This window comes from Equus przewalskii, chromosome 9, assembly GCF_037783145.1.
Source record: "Equus przewalskii isolate Varuska chromosome 9, EquPr2, whole genome shotgun sequence".
NCBI classification, from domain to species: Eukaryota; Metazoa; Chordata; class Mammalia; order Perissodactyla; family Equidae; genus Equus; species Equus przewalskii.
Genome location: NC_091839.1, coordinates 5,226,053 through 5,246,184, shown reverse-complemented (window position 1 = coordinate 5,246,184; position 20,132 = coordinate 5,226,053). Strand labels below are relative to the sequence as shown.

Genomic DNA, 20,132 nt, shown 5'->3' with positions numbered 1-20,132 from the left:
AGTATCTTTGAAAGATGGGTTTGGTAGTGGGCATATTTGAACTCTGTGAACCTGTAGGTAAATGCAGGCAGGTAGACTGTGTAGGAATCTATTTTTATGAATATTTGTTGAGTTACTATGTGACTGTGTTCCATTTACATTTACTAACTTAATTTTAAGGCAATCCTACAAATATGATAATAATATGCTGACTTTATAAACAGGGAAACTAAGGTACAACGAGATTTAAGTAACTTTCCCAGCTTCGATTCACTAACAGATAGGAGCTGGGATATGAACCCAAACTTTTATAGTGTTAAAGCTCATCACTCTTGTTACTCTTTCTTTTTTTCCTCAGCTTTAGTGAGATATAATACACAAAAACTGTGTGTGTTCAAGGTGTACAACGTGATGTTTTTATATACGTATACACTGTGAAAAGATTACCACAATCAAGCTAATTAACAGTATTGTAGCTTTTTTGTGATGAGAATGCTTAAGATCTACTGTCAGCAAATTTCAAGTATATAATACTGTATTATTAATTATAGTCACGCTGCTTACATTAGATCCTTGAACTTACTCATCCTGCATAACTGAAACTTTGTGCCCTTTAACCAATATTTCCCCATTTCCCTCACCTTCCAGCCCCTGGCAAGCACCATTCTATTCTCCACTTTTATGAGTTCAACTTTTTTTTTTAGATTTCACATATAAGTGATACCATATAGTATTTGTCTTTCTCTTTCTGGCTTATTTCCTACTGCCCTCCAGGTTCATCCATGTTGTCTCAAATGGCAGAATTTCCTTCCTATTTATGGCTCAATAATATTCCACTGTGTGTGTGTATCACATTTTCTTTATCCATTCATCCATTGATAGGCATGTAAGTCGTTTTCATACCTTGGCTATTGTGAATAATGCAATGTACACGAGAGTGCAGATATCTCTTCAAGATACTGATTTCATTTCCTTCAGATATATACGCAGAAGTGAGATTGCTGGATCACATGGAAGTTCTATTTTTGATTTGTTGAGGGAACTCCATAATGTTTTCCATAATGGCTGTACCACTTTACATTCCCACCAACAGAGGGCAAGGGCTCCCTTTTCTACACATCCGAACCAACACTTGTTATCGTTTGTCTTTTTGATAACAGCCATTCTAACAGGTGTGAGATGATATCTTACTGTGGTTTTGATTTGTATTTCCCTGATGATTAGTGATGTTGAGCACCTTTTCATGTACTTGTTGGATGTCTGTATGTCTTCTTTTGAGAAATGTCTATTCAGGTCCTTTGACCAATTTACATTAGATTATTGGTTTTCTTACTATTGAATTGTTTCAGTTCCCGTATATTTTGGATATAAACCCCTTATCAGATGTATGGTTTGCAAATATTTTCTCCCATTCTATAGGTTGTCTCTTCACTTTATAGATTGTTTCCTTCACTGTACAGAAGGTTTTCAGTTTGTTACAATCCAATTTGTCTATTTTTGCTTTTGTTGCCTGTGCTTTGAGGGTCATAGCCAAAAAAATCATTGCCCAGACTAATGTCAAGAGCTTTTTCTCTATGTTCTCTTTTAGTAGTTTTACAGTTTCAGGTCTTACACTTAAGTCTTTAATCAATTTTCAGTTGATTTTTCTATATGGTGTGAGACAATGGTCCAATTTCATTCTTCTGGATGTGGATATCCAGTTTTCCTAACATTGTTTATTGAAGAGACTGTCCTTTTTCCATTGTTTGTTCCTTGGCATCTCTGTTGAAGATCAAGTGACCATAAATCCATGGATTTACTTCTGGGCTCTCAATTCTGTTCCACTAGTCAATGTGTCTGTTTTCATGCCAGTACCAAACTGTTTTGTTTACTATAGCTTTCTAACATAGTTTGAAATCAGGAAGTGTGGTGCCTCTAGCTTTGTTCTTTCTCAGGATTGCTTTCGGTATTCAGGGTCTTTTGTAGTTCCATATGAATTTTAGGATTGCTTTTTCTATGTCTGTGAAAAACACCATTGGAATTTTAATAAGGTTTGCATTGAAACTAGAGATAGCTTTGGGTAGTATAGACATTTTAACAATATTAATTCTTCCAATCCATGAACACAGTGTATCTTTCCATTTATTTGTATCTTCTTTGATTTTGTTCATCAATGTCTTATAGTTTTCAGTGTTCAAATCTTTCATCTCCTTGGTTAAATTTATTCCTAAGTATTTCATTCTTTTTGATGCTCTTGTAAATGGGATTGTCTTATTAATTTCTTTTTCAGATAGTTCATTGTTAGTGTGTAGAAATACAATTGACTTTCATATGTTGATTTTATATCCTGCAACTTTGCTGAAATTATTCATTTGTTCTAACAGTTTTTTGGTGGAGTCTTTAGGGTTTGCAATATATAATATCATGTTGTCTGCAAAGAAAGATAAGTTTACTTCCTCCTTTCAGATTTGTATGACTTTTATTTCCTTTTTTGCCTAACTTCTCTGGCTAGGACTTCCAGTACAATGTTGAATAGAAGTTGCAAGAGTGAGCATCCATGTCTTATTCCTGATCTTACAGGAAAAGCTTTTAGCTTTTCATCACTGAATATGATATTACCTGTGAGCTTGTCATGTATGGTCTTTATGTTGAGGTGCATGTCTTCCATACCTAACTTGTTGAGAGTTGTTATCAGGAAGAGTGTTGAATTTTGTCAAATGGTTTTTCTGCATATATTGAGATGATCATATGACTTTTTTCTTTATTCTGTTAATGTAGTGTATCACATTTCCTGATTTGCATATGTTGAACCATCCTTGCATTCTAGGGATAAATCCCACTTGATTATGGTGTATGATCCTTTTCATGTGCTGTTGAATTTGGTTTGCTAGTATTTTGTTAAGGATTTTTGCATCTATGTTCATCAGGGATATTGGTTTGTTGTTTTCCTTCTTGTAGTCTTTGTCAGGCTTTGGTATTAGGGGAATGCTGGCCTCACAGAATGAGTTTGGAAGTGTTCCTTCCTTTTCAAGTTTTTGGAAGAGTTTGAGAAGGACTGGCATTCTCCTTTCAATGTTTGGTAGAATTCACTAGTGAAGCCATTTTGTCTTGGGCTTTTCTTTCTTGGGAGGATTTGGATCACTGATTCAATCTCTTTACTTGTTATTGGTCTGTTCAGATATACTATTTCTTCATGATTCAGTCTTGTAGGTTGTATGTTTCTAGGATTTTTTCTATTTCTTTTAGGTTATTCAATTTATTGGCATATAATGCTCCATAGTAGTCTCTTATGATCCTTCACATAGTCTTGTGGTATCAGTTCTAATGTCTTCTCCTTCACTGATAATTTTATTTTAGTTTTCTCTCTGTTTTTCTTAGTCTAGCTAAAGGTTTGTCAATTTTGTTATCTTTTAAAAAATCAGCTTTTAGTTTTGTTGATCTTTTCTATTGTTTTCCTAGTCTCTACCTCATTTATTTCCACTCTAATCTTTCTTATTTCCTTCTGTCTGCTAGCTTCTGGCTTAATTTGTTTTTCTTTTTTAGATAAGACCTCTGCATAGCTTACCAAAACTGTTCTTTTTGATTTGAATTGATCAATTCAGCCTTAGTCCAGGAATCCCAAAGCACTCCACACATGGATCCTAAAAAAGGCATGTGCCCCAAGTCCATCTCTCTCTCTGCCTGCGCACTGCCTTGACTTCCCTGTGTGGCCCCTCAAGGCGTGCTGTGTACTTTCTCCAGGACTCATGAATAACAAACTTCTCTTTCAGTTTCTCTCGTGGTCTTTTGTTGAACCACAGCTACAATCTGGCATCTTGTGCTTCAATTAACAAATATTAATTTAACAAAATTAAAAGTGGTGTATTACATTGATGAATTTTCATAGGTTGAACTATCTTGAACTCCAGGAATAAATCCTACTTGGTCATGGTGTACAGTTCTTTTAGTAGGGTGTTGAATTCTGTTTGCTAGTATTGTTTTTGAGAATAACTGTATCAATATAGTCATCAGAGATATTGGTCTATAGTTTTCCTTTCTTTAGTGTCTTTGTATGGCTTTGTTATCAGGGTAATGCTGGTCTCATACAATGAGCTTGGAAGCATCCCCTCTTCTTTAATGTTTTGGGAGAATTTGAGATATATTGGTGCTAATTCTTCTTTCAATGTCTTGTAGAATTCACCAATGAAACCATCTGGTCCTTGGCTTTTCTTGTTGGGAGGTTTTTGATTGCTGATTCATTCTCCTTACTAGTTATAGATCTGTTCAGGTTTTATATTCCTTTATTATCAGTCTTGGTTGGTTGTGCGCTTATAGGAATTTGTCCATTTCATCTAGGTTATCTAATTTGTTGACATACAATTGTTCACAGTATGCTCTTACAATACTTTTAATTTCTGTATCTTCAGTAGTAATATCATCACTTTCATTTCTGATTTTAGTTAATTGAGTCTTCTCTCTTTCTTTCTTGGTCAATGTAGCCAAAAGTTTGTTAATTTTGTTGATGTTTTTTCAAAGAATCAGCTCTTAGTTTTGTTGATTTTTCTCCACTCCTTTTCTATTCTCTATGTTAATCTTTATTATTTCCTTCCTTCTGCTAACTTTACACTTAGTTTGTTCTTTTTCTAGTTTTTTAAGGTTTAAAGTTAGGCTGTTGATTTGAAATCTTCTTTTTTAATGTAAGCATTTACAGCTATACATTTCTCTCTTAGCACTATTTTTACTGCATCTCATAGTTTTGGTATGTTGTGTTTTCATTTTCATTTTCCTCAAGATATTTTCTAATTTCTCTTTGACCCATTGGTTGTTTAAGAATGTGTTGTTTAATTTCCATGTTTGTTAATTTCCAAATTTCCTTCTTAACAGAATAATTTCTGTTATTCATTTCTAATTTCATTCCATTGTGATTCAAAATGATACCTTGTTTAATTTTAAACTTTTAAAAATTTATTAAGACTTGTTTTGTGGCCTAATATATGGTGCATCTTTGAGAATGTTCCATGTGCACTTGAGAAAAATGTGTAGTCTGTTATTGTTAGGTAGATTGTTCTGTACATGTCTATCAGCTCCAATTGGTCTATAGCGTTGTTCAGATCCCCTATTTCCTTATTGATTTTCTGTTTGCTTGTTCTATCCATTTTTGAAAACGGAGTATTGATGTCTCCCGCTATTATTATAGAGCTGTCTATTTCTCCCTTCAATTCTGTTAGTGTTTGCCTCATCTATTTTGGAGCTCTGCTATTTAGTGCATATGTGTTTACAACTGTGATGTATTCTTGCTTAATGGACTCCTTTATCAACATATAATGTTCTTCTTTATTCCTACTAACAGTTTTTGACTTAAAGTCTGTTTTCTTTGCTATTACTATAGCTACCTCTGATATTTTTTGTTACTATTTGCGTGGAATATTTTTTACCTTTCTTTCACTTTCAACCCATGTATGTCCTTAGATCTAAAGTGAGTCTCTTATAGACAGCATAGAGTTGGATCTTATTTTTTTATTGCAGCTTTATTGAGGTATAATTGACATACAAAATTGTAGGTTATTTAAAGTGTACATTGTAGTATTTGACATATGTATACAATGTGAAAGGATTCTCCCCATCTAGTTAATTAACACATCCATCACTTCACATATTTACTTTTTTTTTTTTGGTGAGGACATTTAAATTCTACTCTCTTAGCAAATTTCAACTATACAATACAGTGCTATCAACTATAATCACCAGAATCCTGTTTTTTAAAATCTCTTTTGCTAATCTATATCTTTTGATTGGGAATTTAATTTATTTACATTTAAAGTAATTATTGACATTTTGTTATTTGCTTTTTTCTGTATGTCTTATATTTTTGGTTCCTCATTTCCTCCATTACCGCCTTCCTCTGTGCTTAGTTGATTTTTTGCAGTAACATGTTTTGATTCACTCCTCATTTCCTTTTGTGTATACTCATTGTGGTTACCACGGACAGTACGTATAACATCCAAAAACACAACAATCTATCTCAACTGATTTCGACTTAACTTCAGTCTCACACAAAAACTCTACTCCTTTACAGCTCCACCCCCTCACTTTTTTATTTATATTACCAATTATTTTTTATATATTGTGTGTCCATTAACATAGATTTATAATTATTTTATGAAATTTTCTTTTAAATTTTGTAGAAAATAAAAAGTGGTGTTAAAAAACAAAATTACAATAACACTAGTTTTTATATTTGTTTATGTATTCACTTGTATTAGAGAACTTTACATTTTCATATGGCTTCAAATTACTCTCTAGTGTCCTACCACTTCAATGTGAACGACTTTTTTTAGCATTTCTTGTAGGGCAGGTCTAGTGGTATCAAACTCCCTCAGCTTTTGTTTACCGGCAACGTCTTTCTCCCTCATTTTTAAAAGACAATTTTGCCAGATGTGGAATTCTCAGTTGACTGTTTTTTATTTTAGCACTTTAAATATGGAATCCTGCCACATTCTGGCCTCCAAGGTTTCTGATAAGAACGCCACTAATAATCTAACTGAGGATCCTTTTTACATAAGCTTAACTTCTCTCCTGCCATTTTCAATATTCTCTTTGTATTCCGACAGTTTGATTACAATGTGTCCTGGTGTGGATCTCTTTGGGTTTATCCTCCTTGGAGTTTGGTGAGATTTTTGGATTTGTAGATACATATCTTTCCTCAAATTTGTTCAGTTTTTGGCCATTATTTCTTTAAATAATCTCTTTGCCCCCTTTTCTTCTTTTGGACTCTGATAATGCCTATGTTGGTTAACTTGATGATGTCCCATGAGCCCCTTAGGCTCTGTTCAATTTTCTTAATTCTTTTTTCTCCTCAGACTGGTGATTTCAAATGACCTCTCTTCAAGTTCTCTGATTCTTTCTTCTGCCAGCTTGAGCTGGTTGATGAACCCCTCTAGCAAATTTTTCAATTCGGTTATGGGATATTTAGAGCTAGCATTTCTGTTTGGTTCCTTTTTATAATTTCTATCTCATCACTGATATTCTCACTTTGTTTATATATATAGTTTTCATAATTTTCTTTAGCTGTTTGTACTTTCTTTTCGTTCTCTCAGTATATTTAAGACAGTTGTTTTAAAGTCTTTGTCTAGGATGTTTGATGCCTGTATTTCTTCAGAGATGGCTTCTGTGACTTCATTTTCTTCTCTTGAATGGGCCATGTTTTCCTGTTTCTTTGTCTGCCTTGTGACTTATTTTGTTGAAAATTGGGCTTTTGAAAACACAGCTCTCTCCCCCAGTGTTTGGAGACTGGCTTTTTTGCTAGGAAGGGACTCCACTAATTAGCAGAGCATCTTCTGAGCCTTAGGATCAGCCCAAGGTAAAGGGATAATGTCTTCTCAGGGGTTTTCTGGGCATATGTCTTGCCTGGAACTATGTGTGTGCTTTTTTTTTTGATTCCCCCATATACAAAGCTACTTTTAAATGTCTTAGTTTCCCAAAGAGCCTCATACCAGCTTCTTCTTAGGGCCTTAGATGTTCTATTGTGTTCCTCTACCTGTAATCTCTTGCCTTAGGCATGTGTGGGCCTGTAGCTCCCCTGCAACTTTCCAAAGCAACGCCTGTTGCTTTCCAGAGTTTTTCCCAGCCTGAAATCCAAGATACATCACTTTTCTCTGTCTGAGCTTCAAGTTAGATGAAACAGAGACCAGTGTCTCAGGCAGCAGGCAGACAGACTAGAATGTTGCAATTAAGGTCTGCTTTCCCCCACCCCCTCACTCTGGTTTGAGGAAGGGAATGGGCTGCTTCTTTGTCCCAACCATGCCAAAATGTGCTATACTGGGAAGGGTGAGGAAAAACAACTGAAAATCTCCTACCATTTTAAATGTGGCTTTTTCTTCTTTAGGCACTTACTTAGTTGCTGTAGACCTTTAACTGTTTTCCAGAGTTCCTATTAAGTTATTTTAGCCACTCTCTAGCTGTTTCTTTTAATGTTTCCATGGGGGATAAAGGGCTTGGAGCTTCCTAGTTTGCCATCTGATGTCATTCACAATTTTTAATTTTTTTGGTGAGGAAGATTAGCCCTGAGCTAACATTCACCACCAATCCTCCTATTTTTGCTGAGGAAGATTGGCCCTGAGCTAACCTCTGTGCCCATCTTCCTCTATCTAACATGGGGGATGCCTGCCACAGCATAGCTTGATAAGCAGTGCATAGGTCCGTGCCTGGGATCTGAACTTGTGAACCCCGGGCTGTCAAACTGGAGCATGCGAACTTCACCACTATGCCATCAGGCCAGCTCCTATAAAATTGTAATATAATAAGCACAACTATAACATATCTGTAAAAATTTAAAATTTGAAATATTAGTGATTATACCAAAATTATAACTTATAATATCAATCAGGCAGCCAGCTCTATGACGCAGACATGTAGGTTTTCTGACCAGATGAGAGGTGGCTCTATTTTCTATCAGCTTCTAATGCTTGGCCTAGTTAGTAAATAGCCAAGAAACAGCATCTTGGGAAGGAAAGGGGAGTCACCTGACGCTCCAGGGCTTACTCGTTGGGTCTTGCTGATGCAGCTGGTCCTCCTGAGAATTCCTCAGGGACAGCACTGTGTAGAGGGGACCGATACCACACATCGTCACTGGGCTCAGTAAAGAGCCTTTATTTGTATTACCTGCTGATGGTTTAAATCCTATGCTGAAACTTATTATTGCCCAGAGTTGAAATTTGTATTGTTTTGGAAAATATTCTTGAGCTCTTCTACCATTTACCTTTCAAAAAACAAATAAATCTCAGTCACCATGACTTGGCAGAAAAAGAGAACATTGTCTTAACAATTTCTGTTGATTTTAAAACATGATTGTTTTAAAAACTGCACTCCAAATGAAAGACTTTTATGAAAAGTGGATGATTACTATCCAAATCATAAAATTCATATAACTTCCAAAACTCACAGCATCATTATAATAATCTTTTTAATCCATAGACGGCATGCCCAGAGAAGAGTTCATCATTATGTTTAGTGATTTTGTGTTAGAGGAAAAACTGGTGTGGCCAGCAAGGCACATGGAACCTAACTTCAATTACGTGAGAGTCTGATGGTCTCAGCAATCACACAGTTCTTAGTGAAAGATAAACCTGCAAAGTCAACGTATTATGAAAAAAATATGGAGATTACTGCAGGATGTCTAACAGAATGGAAGGTTAATTACTTACCTCATGCAAAAGAAGCACAAGGAGCGCGTCTCCCCTTCTATATTCAACAATTATGGCATCAAAGCTGGCATTGACAGAGGAAAAGGAACATTTCCAAGTCACAAGGGAAATGTGGATGTCATCATAACACAGGTCTTTAATTACTGCTTGCCCAAATCCATGCTGAAACTTGCTCTGTTGTGCCATTCACCTCATCATGTCTGCAGAACAAGAGTAAGAATTATGCTAGAACTCCATAGAACTGAAAGCTTTACTTTCACAAATGAAAAGCTGAAAGTAGGAATAGCAGAAAGGCATGGATTTCTGTTTGCTGTCCTAAAAAGCAGGTAAATTGCAATTGCCCTGCCCACCAGCAAGCCTGCAGCTGACTTATGCCACTGGGTCTCACAAACAGCCACACAGGGGATCTGCCCTGCTTACCAACGCCTGAAATGGTTGCATGCTGCCAAGCCTGGGGCATGCCCCACCCACCAGCGCTCTTGAGGGATCTGTGCACCATGGAGCCGTGTAGCCAGTTGGCATCAGAGGCCTGCCCCACCCAAAAGCAAGCTGGCAACAGCCATGTGCCATGCAGCTAGCCTCACCAGAAGACTTCCCCGCCCACCAAAACATCTGAGGTAGCCAAGCACAGCAGGGCTCTGCAGCAGTTGTGTGCCCCTATGCCTATCAACCAGCCATGCTGGGGGCCTGACTCCCTCACCAGGAAAACTTCAGTAGTTGTATACTACCAGACCTTGCAAACAGCTATGCTGGGGGCTTGACCCCCTAACAATGTGCCAGTAGCAACTGCACAAGCCTAGTCCTCACAACCATATGGCCCAGGGGCCAACCCAGACTGCTCATGTGCCTGCAGCAATGGCAACCCCACCACAACAGAAAAGCACATGCAGCCCACACAGGGGATACCCCTGGAGCATTTGGCATGGGTGACAAGAGGCAATCATGATACTGGGCCCCATAAGACATATCCGACATAAGGCCACATTTCCAAGATCAGGAGATGTAGCTCAACTACCTATTAAACAGAAATATGCACAGAAAGGTAGGCAAGATGAGGAGACAAAGAAATACATTTCAAATAAAAGAACAGGACAAATCCTCAGAAGAAGAACTAAAGAAACAGAGATAAACCATCTATTTGAGAAAGAGTACAAACTAATGGTCATAGGGTTCTCACTGAACTGGGGAGAATGGATGAGCACAGTGAGAGCTTCAACAAAGAATTAGAAAATATAAAAAAGAACCAATCAGAGCAGAAGAATACAGTAATGGAAACGAAAAATTCACTAGAGGGAATCAACAGCAGAGTAGATGACACAGAAGAACAGATCAGTGATCTGGACAAAAGAGTAGAGGAAATCATCCAAACTGAAGAGAAAAAAGAATTAAAAAGAACAAGGACAGTCTTAGAGACCTCTGGGACAACATCAAGCATACTGACATTCACATTATAGGTGTCCCAGAAGGAGAAGAGAGAGACAAAAGGGCAGATAACTTATTTGAAGAACTAAAAGCTGAAAACTTCTTTAACCTAGGGAAGGAAACCAACATCCAGGTACAGGAAGCACAGAGAGCATGAAACAAGATGAACCCAAAGAGGCCCACACCAAGACACAGTATAATTAAAAACTCAAGAATTAAAGATAAAGAGAGAATCCTAAAAGCTGCAAGAGAAAAGCAACAAGTTACATACAAAGGAAACCCCATAAAGCTATCAGCTGACTTTTCACCAGAAACCTCACAGGCTAGAAGGGAGTGGCATATTTTCAAAGAGCTTAAAGGGAAAAACCTACAACCAAGAATACTCTACTTGGCAAGGTTATCATTCAGAATGGAAAGAGAGAGAATTTTCCAGACAAGCACAAACTAGAGGAGTTCATCATCACTAAATCAGCCTTACGAGAAATCTTAAAGGGACTTATTTAAGTAGAAAAGGAAAGGCCACAAATAGAACCAAGAAAATTATCAAAGAAAAATATCACTGGTAAAGGCTGTATATTTACACAGTAAAAGTAGTGGATCAACCATGTACAAAGCTAGTATGAAGGTAAAAAAACAAAAGTACTAAAATCACCTATATCTTTGAGAAGAGGTTAATGGATATACAAAAATAAAGGAGGTAAAATATGATTTCAAAAACATAATACATGGTGGGGGGGGAGAGTAAAAGTGTAGGGCTTTTAGCAAGAGGTCGAACTTAAGAGATCATCAATTTAATATAGATTGCTATTTACGTAGATTATTATATATGAACCTGATGGTAACCAAAAAACAAAAACCTATAACAACATACACAAAAAAAGAGAAAGGAACTCAAACATAACACTAAGGAAAGCCATAAAATCACAAGAGAAAAGAGCAAGAGAAGAAGAAAGCAACAGAGAATTGCAAAAACATCCAGAAAAAAAGGTAACAAAACGGCAATAAGTACATACTTATCAATACTCTAAATGTAAATGGACTAAATGCTCCAATAAAAAGACAGAGGGTGGCTGAACGGATAAAAAAACAAGACCCAACTCTATGTTGCTTACAAGAGACTCACTTCAGCTTTAATGACACATATAGGCTCAAACTGAAGAGATGGAAAAAGATATTTCATGCAAACAACAGAGAGCAGGTAGCTATACTATGTCCGACAAAATAGACTTTATGTCAAACATAAAGTATTAGAGACAAAGAAGGTCACTAAATAATGATAAAGGGGTCAATTTATGAAGAGTATATAACAATTTTAAACACATATGCACCCAACATTGGAATATCTAAATATATTAAGCAAATATTAACATATATGTAGGCACAAAGAGATAGCAATTCAATAACAGTAGGGTACTTAAATACTCCACTTTCAATAATGGATAGATCATTAAGACAGAAAAGCAATAAGAAAATAATAGATTTGAACTACATTTTAGACCAAATGAACCCAAGAGACATGTACAGAACATTTTATCCAATGTCAGTAGAATAAACATTCTTCCTAAGTGCAAAGAGAACATTCTCCAAGAGAGATCATATGTTAGGTCACAGAACAAGTCTTAACAAACTTAAGAAGATTGAAATCATATCAAACATCTTTTCCAACCACAACGGTTTGAAAATAGAAATCAATAATAGAAAGAAAATCAGAATATTCACAATTATGTAGTAATTAAACAATACACTCCTGAAGAACCAATGGGTCAGAGATGAAATAAAAAATATCTTGAGACAAACAAAAATGGAAACACAATAGACCAAAATTAATGGGATACTGCAAAAGCAGTTCTAAGAGGGACGTTCATAGAAATAAAAACCTACATTGAGAGAAAATAAAGATCTCAAATAAATAACCTAACTTCTCACTTCAAGGAACTAGAAAAGAACAAATTAAGCACAAAGTTAGCAAAGGAAGGAGAGAAGAAATGGCACAGCAGAAATAGATTAAATACAGACCAGAAAAACAGAGGAAAGACCAACAAAACTAAGAGCTGGTTTTTTAAAAAGAGAAACAAAATTGACAAACACTTACCAAGACTAACTAAGAAGAAAAAAGAGAAGCACCAAATAAATAACATTGGAAATGAAAGAGGAGATATTACATCTGATACCATAAAAATATAAAGGATCATAAGAGACTACTATGAACAATTAAGTGCCAATAAATTGGATGGATAATGAAAAGAAACAGGTAAGTTCTTAGAAAAATATACCCCACAAAGACTGAATCATAAAAAAATGGAATATCTGAATAGATCTATAATGAGAGTAAGGAGATTGAATCAATTACCAAAAATCTCACAACAAAGAAAAGCCTAGGACAAGATGGCTTCACTAGTGAATTCTACCAAAATTCTTAAAAGAAGAATTAACGCCAATCCTTCTCAAACTCTTCCAAGAAACTGAAGAGGAAGGAGCACTTCCAAACTCATTCTCTGAGGCCAGTATCACCCTGATACCAATGCCAGATAAGTATACTACGGGAAAAGAAAATCATCGGCCAATTCTTTCATGAGCATTGATGCAAAGAACCTCAACAAAATACTAGCAAACAGATTTCAATAGCATATTAGAAAGATCATACACCATGATCAAGTGGGATTTATCCCTGGGATGCAAGGATGGTTCAACATATACAAAGCAATAAATATGGTAAGCCACATTAACAGAATACAGAATAAAAAACATATGATCATCTCAATAGAAGCAGAAATAGCATTTGACAAAGTTTAACATGCTTTCATGATAGACACTCTCAACAAATTAGGTATAGAAGGCATGCACCTCAACATAAAAGCCATATAAGAGAAGCCCACAGCTAATATCACAGTCAAAAGCTAAAACCTTTTCCTCTATGATCAGGAACAAGACAAGGATGCACACTATAACCACTTTTATTCAATAAAGTTTTGGAAGTCCTAGCCAGAGCAATTAGGCAAGAGAAAGACATAAAAGTCATCCAAATCTGAAAGGAAGATGTAAAATTGTCTCTGTTTGCAGATGACAAGATCATATATATAGAAAACTCTAAAGCCACCACCAAAAAACTCTTAGAACTAAAGAACTAAAGGAGTAAAGTTGCAGGATACTAAATCAACATACTAAAATCATTTGCATTTTTATACAGTATCATGAGCTATTGGAAAGAGAAATTAAGAAAGCAATTCCATTTACAACTGCATCAAAAAGGATAAAATACTCAGGACTAAATTTAACTAAGGAGGTGAAAGATCTGGATACTGAAAACTATAAGACACTGATGAACAAAATTGAAGACACTAATAAATGGATAGATAACCCATGTTCCTGGGATGGAAGAGTTAATATTATTAAAATTTCCATACTATCCAAAGCAATCTACAGATTTAATGCAACCCCTATCAAAATTCTAAAGGCATTTTTCACAGAAATATAAAAAAATCCTAAAATTCATATGGACCCACAAAAGATCCCAAAGAGCCAAGCAATCTTGAAAAAGAACAACAAAGCTGGAAGTATCACACTGCCTCATTTCAAATTACATTACGAAGCTATAGTAATCAAAACAGTATGGTACTGGCATAAAAACAGACCACAGATCAACAAAACAGAATAGAGAGCCGGGAAATAAACCCATCCATATATGGTCAACTGATCTTTGACAAGGATGCCAAAGGCAAACAATGGGTAAAAGACAGTTTCTTTAATAAATGGTGCTGGGAAATCTGGTTATTGACATGCAAAAGACTGAACCTGGATCCTATGTCACACCACACACAAAAATTAACTCAAAATTGATCAAAGATTTAAATGTAAGACCTTAAACCATCATGCTCCTATAAGAAAATAGGGAAAAGCTCCTTGACATTGGTCTTGGCAATGATATTTTGGTCACGACACCAAAAGTATAGGCCACAAAACCAAAAATAAGCAAGTAAGACTACATCAAACTAAAAAGATTCCGCAGAAGAAAGGAAACCGACAACAAAATGAAAAAGCAACCTATGGAATGGGAGAAAATATTTGCAAACCATATATCCAATAAGGGGTTGATATCTAAAATATGTAAGGAATTCACAGAAGTCAATAGCAAAAATCCAAATAGTCCAATTTAAAAGCTGACAAAGGATATGAATAGACATCTCTCAAAAGTAGATGTACAAATAGTCAACAGGTGAATGAAAAAGTACTCAATATCACTAATCATCAGAAATGAAACTCAAAACCACAATGAGATATCACCTTTCACCTGTTAGGATGAGTAATAACAACAAAAAAAGAGATAAGTGTTGGCGAGGATGTGGAGAAAAGGGAACCCTTGTACACTGTTGGTGAAATGTAAATTGGTACAGCCATTATGGACAACAGTATGGAGGTTCCTCAAAAAACTAAAAATAGAACTACCATATGATCTAGCAATCCCACTTCTGAGTGTATCTCTGAAGGAAACAAAATCAGTATCTCGAGAGATATCTCCACTACTGTTATTCTCAAGAGCTAAGATATGGAAACAACCCATGTGTTCATTGACAGATGAATGGACAAAGAAAATGTTATATATCATCACATATATATATAGTAAATTATAATATTATCAATATTATAATTATATAAATTTGTGATATAAATATCATAAATATATATACACACAAATATTATTAAGCCATAAAAAAGAAGGAAATCCTGCCATCCTGAGATAACATGGATGAACCTGCAAGGCATTATACAAAGTGAAATAAACCAGACAGAGAATGACAAATACTGTATGGCACTACTTATATGTGGAATCTTAAAAACAAAAAAAAAGTGAAACTCATAGAAGCAGAGAGTAGAATGGTGGTTACCAGGGGCTGGGGGGGGAGGAGAAATAGGGAGATGTTGGTGAAAGAGTACAAACTTTCAGTTATAAGAATAACTTGTGAGAAGAATGAGTTGTGAGAATCTAATGTACAGCATGGTGACTATAGTTTATAACACCGTATGGTATCCTTGAAATTTGCTAGGAGAGTAGATCTTAAGCATTCTCACCACACAAGAAAAGTAATGTGAGATGACGGATGTGGTAATTAACCTGATTGTGGTAAATATTTCACATTGTGTACAGATATCAAATCATCACATTGTACACTTTAAATATATACAATTTTATATGTCAATTATACCTCAATAAAATGGACAAAAAAAGGATGACAGAACCAGCCCTGATGGTTTAGTGGTTAAAGTTTGGTGCTCTCACTGCTTCGATGGCTCAGGTTTGTTTCCCATTCGAGGAACCACACCACCCATCTGCCAGTAGCCATGCTGTGGCAGCAGCTCACATAAAAGAACCAGAAGGACTTACAACTAGGATATACAACCATGCACGGGGGCTTTGGGGAGGGAAAAAAAGAGGAAGATTGGCAACAGATGTTAGCTCTGGGCCAACCTTTCCCTGCAAAAGAAAACAACAACATTGTGAGAACAGGTTGAAAGCACAGATTCAACCTGAAACGCTCTCTCATGGGATTGGTTGAAACTTCTGAGAAAGATGCACGGTTGTCTCCACCTTGCCCAACTTTCCCCTTAGGCTGCACAGGTACTCCAACAGTGAGGACCAGCCCAGAACATGGATGATCCATTACACACTGATAACTCTCCTTTAATTAGCACTGACCTCCCCAAAACCATCCCCAATTTTAACTTCTCTTTTTTGTCTACTGCTGTATTTTTTGAGGCAATTCCTGTTCTCCATTTTCAGAAGAGAAATTTAAAAATCACTCTAATTTTAATTAACAAAAATGACGCAAAAGTCAAATTCCTTTTGAATTTTGCACAAGGTCCCTTACACTACTTAATTCTGCATAGGAGTCTTTACGTTGAGACCCATTTCCATAGCACAGGTAGTGAGATTTGGCTCTGGTTCTCCTCATTTGGCTTTTATTCAAAAAGGCATTTTCCAAAAAAGAAGGCTCTAGGAGAAATGAAAAGTGAAAAATTATTAACCATTAACACAGCTAAGACAACTAAAAAGAAAATTGTCAGGCTTTTTTGTTTGCGTGTACTTGTTTTAATTCCAGATGATACTAAAAGCCAAGAAAGAGGATTAAGGATTAGGTCTTAATATCCAGCAACTACCATTATAAATTTTGAATCTTCAGATATATATATTTCTTTTTTCAAATTCAGATAAAGAAAATCTAAATTCTGACTAGCGTTACCCATAATACTTTAACAGTTCATCTAAGGAAACGAAAAAGATTAAAACTTTCTTTACAGGTAGGTGAACATCTTAACCCAAAACAGCCAATAAAAATAAGGTCTACCTCTTAAGGTTTGAGGACTGGTTTTACAAGTGAAAGATAAAAGTTTGCTAAAATCCTTCCCAGAAAAACATCTCTCATAGTTGACAGTTCTCAACCCTTCGAGGAGAGCTGAAAGGCATGAAAGTTATGTATAGAAAACTTATTTCACAAGCCATACAAGAAATGTGTTGCTTGTTAGGAGGAAAAAATATATAGGCAAAATAAGGGTGCTTTTATTGTAATGGTGCCAATAAAATACACTCAAAACACCTGAGTAAACGTCACTACGTTGTCTGTATTCTCTCTGTCTACTTCCATAAATCTCATAAAAAACAAATGAAATTTGGCCATTTTCCTGTTTATGATGAAGTTAGCTGTTTAAAGTTTCCAGCAGATACACTTCTATGCTTCAGAGAACTTTGAGTCAGTTCACATGAAAGAAAACACATCCTGCTAGGAACACGTACAGGAAAAGTGCTACTAGTAGCAAAATCCTGCCTGGCACAGTTGCTTAGACTATTCCAGAGCACTGATTGCTCAAGTACTCAGCCACGTAGAGCATTCTCTCAGCCAGCAGCCAGAGCAGGAGGGGTCCAAAACGTCTCACTAGGAAAAGGACTCCCTTTAAGGGGCTGCTTTTATGGCAGGCACTTTTTAATGTGGAAGAAATCTGATGCATTATTTAAAAGAAAAACGGCAAGTAAGACAGCATACCAGGAGACAAATGTTCTAAAATCAGCTATTTAATGATAGCGCCAACAAAAATTTTATTTTAAAGTTGGAAATGTAAGAAGACTACATAGAATATATATTCATAAGAGGGTAAATACCCAAAGCAAGCACAGCAGGTACTCTAACTAAATACCCAAAATTCAACATTCATCATTTCTGGGGATGAAATGGCTAAACTTTTTCATGTTTTCTTAAATAAAAACCCACCAGTGATACTCGAATAGTTCACCTACCAAATCACAAATTTTTACTGCACCTAACTCCTTAACAGATTCATACATGTGACATTTCAATAGCAAAAAATGCCTAACTTAATTACTTTAATGGAAACTGTTTAAAAAAGAAAAGAGACCACATGCAACATTTGTATAAACCATAGCAGAAAGTCAGATATGTGACACCTAAGTTCATGCTGACACAGCCACCTACCCACCTAAGTCATCTTGGTCCTCTGGTTGTTGGTTCCTTCATCTATAAAACAGGGGAACTAACATAAACGATTTCTAGAATTCCTTCACAATCTAAAGCACATAAAAATCATTTCTTTCACTGGGATCCAGCCCTCGCCTTTCCAAATAAAACACACATCATTCACTGAGAATTGAATTAGCCATTAGCATCCACAGATTTAAACATATAATACATAACTCAACTGTGAATGTTGAGTGAGTCCTTAATTCTAGTCATTAATCAATCAATTGATTCAACAACAATTTGGGGAGCTGTTACTATGTAGCTGGCGCCATGCTGGGCACTGGGGACACAATGGTGAACAAGCAGATCTGGCCCCTGCTCCCACAGAGCTTGCTGTCTACTGAGGAGACACAGAGTAATCAAATAATCCACAAATGCAAATATGCTGCTCTGACAAGTATTGGGAAGGGGAAGGAGGTACGCAGGATTCGGGGAGTCAATAATTGGGGGAACAGAACCAATCAGAGGACTTAGGGAAGCGATGCTTAAGCTGAAATTGAGAGAATGAGTAGAAGCTAACTGGGCAAAAAGGGAGGAAAAGAGTTCTAAGGAAGAGGAACAACAGGTGTGAAGGGCCTGCAGCGGGAGGAAGCAACACTCAGAACCTTGACTACCGAAAGAAGCCTGGGGCAGCTCAAGCGCAGAGGGCAAGGCTGAGAAGAGGCTGGGAGGTTGGCAGAGGCTGGATGACACAGGACCTTGAAAGCTATATTAAAGAGTTTTATTTTCATCTGCAAAGTTGTAGAAGCCATTGAAAATTTTTAATTGCGTGTGTGACATAATCAGATTTGCATTTTAAAAAGATCATTGACTGCTGCTGGAGAATGCATGCGGCGGTTGGAGCAGCCCAGAGGACTCAGGGAAGCAAGTTAAGAAGTTATTGCAGTTGCCCAGACCAGAGATGAATCACAGTGAAACGGAAAAGAAAGATATTAAATCACCTGGATTTAAACTGTTGGGATGTGGAGGAGGAAACCGTGAAGCGTGGTGGTGGCTCCTGCAGCCATCTGGTGGCGCCATTCCCTGAGCGCTTCAGTGCTGAAAAGATTCATCACCTCTCAGAAGAAGCTCCAAAGAGCCTTCACGTTACAAGACAGGGTGCATGAAAAGACTGAAAACACAGGGAAATATTTAGATTACTTATTGTATTTTTTCAGATTAATAACTGGATCTATGGATTTAAATTTGAGGTACTTTGCCTGCAAAAGCTCCTGGAACTTGAAGGAAAAGATATTGAATATATTATTTGAAAATGAAACTAACAATGTTTAAAATAAAAATCTCCCAATGTTTCCAGAATTTTCAGATGCTCTATAGAAACAGAAATTTTGCCTCTTAAAACCGTATTACACCTTAGGACAAAGCATTTTGTCTGCCTGATCTTTTTTGGTAAAACCATTTCCTTATCAGCACAACTCTTCTAAAGAGAAGAAAGGAAAACAAAACCAAACAGAATCAGTATCTACAACAGAGCACAGGAAATTGTAAGAATGTAACTCACAGAGGAAAATTTAGTTTAGTTTACTTTGCTACCACCCAATAACTTCTGAAGGTCTCAGCTCTTTAAAAAACAAAACTCCATAGATCAATTTCACCATTAAAGGAAAAAACCTCTAGGAGTGGATAGAAAAATAAAGCCAACTTTCAAGAGGAAACATTTGGAATAAGTATTCTGGGGAATACCTTGTTTGAAGAAGCTTATACCAGTCTTATGAGCTTTAGCTTACTACTCCAAGTCCATTTTCCTTCCAAAAATATAAAGATTTGAAAAGAAAATTACAGTCCTTAATTCTTCATGTTAAATTAATTTGACTGCATAATAGTAACTGAAAAATAAATTCTCTGTGCCTCAGAGGAAAGCAGGAAGAACCTCTTTTGGACAGCTTTATGGAGATATAAGGTACACATCACTCAATTCACCCACTTAAAGTGTACAAGTCAATGGCTCTTAGTATATTCAGAGTTGAGCGACCATGACCACAGTTTTAGAACATCACCCCAGAAGAAATCCCATACCCACTAGCCATCGCCCTCACCCCCCCAT

At 36.3% G+C, this 20,132-nt stretch overlaps 1 long non-coding RNA gene across 4 annotated transcripts in view; it reads right to left on the bottom strand.

Annotated features, from left to right (window-relative positions):
- LOC139073450 (uncharacterized) overlaps positions 1-20,132 on the bottom strand; it is a 42,159-nt gene that overhangs the window by 6,839 nt on the left and 15,188 nt on the right. For 2 of the 4 annotated variants that reach the window (XR_011522198.1, XR_011522200.1), the window contains exons 3-4: positions 19,030-19,199; positions 9,141-9,340 (exon numbers count right to left, since the gene is read on the bottom strand). This is a non-coding gene — a long non-coding RNA (uncharacterized lncRNA). The remainder of the gene's footprint in view (positions 1-9,140; positions 9,341-19,029; positions 19,200-20,132) is intronic. The other 2 variants (XR_011522199.1, XR_011522201.1) reach the window with 1 other exon arrangement.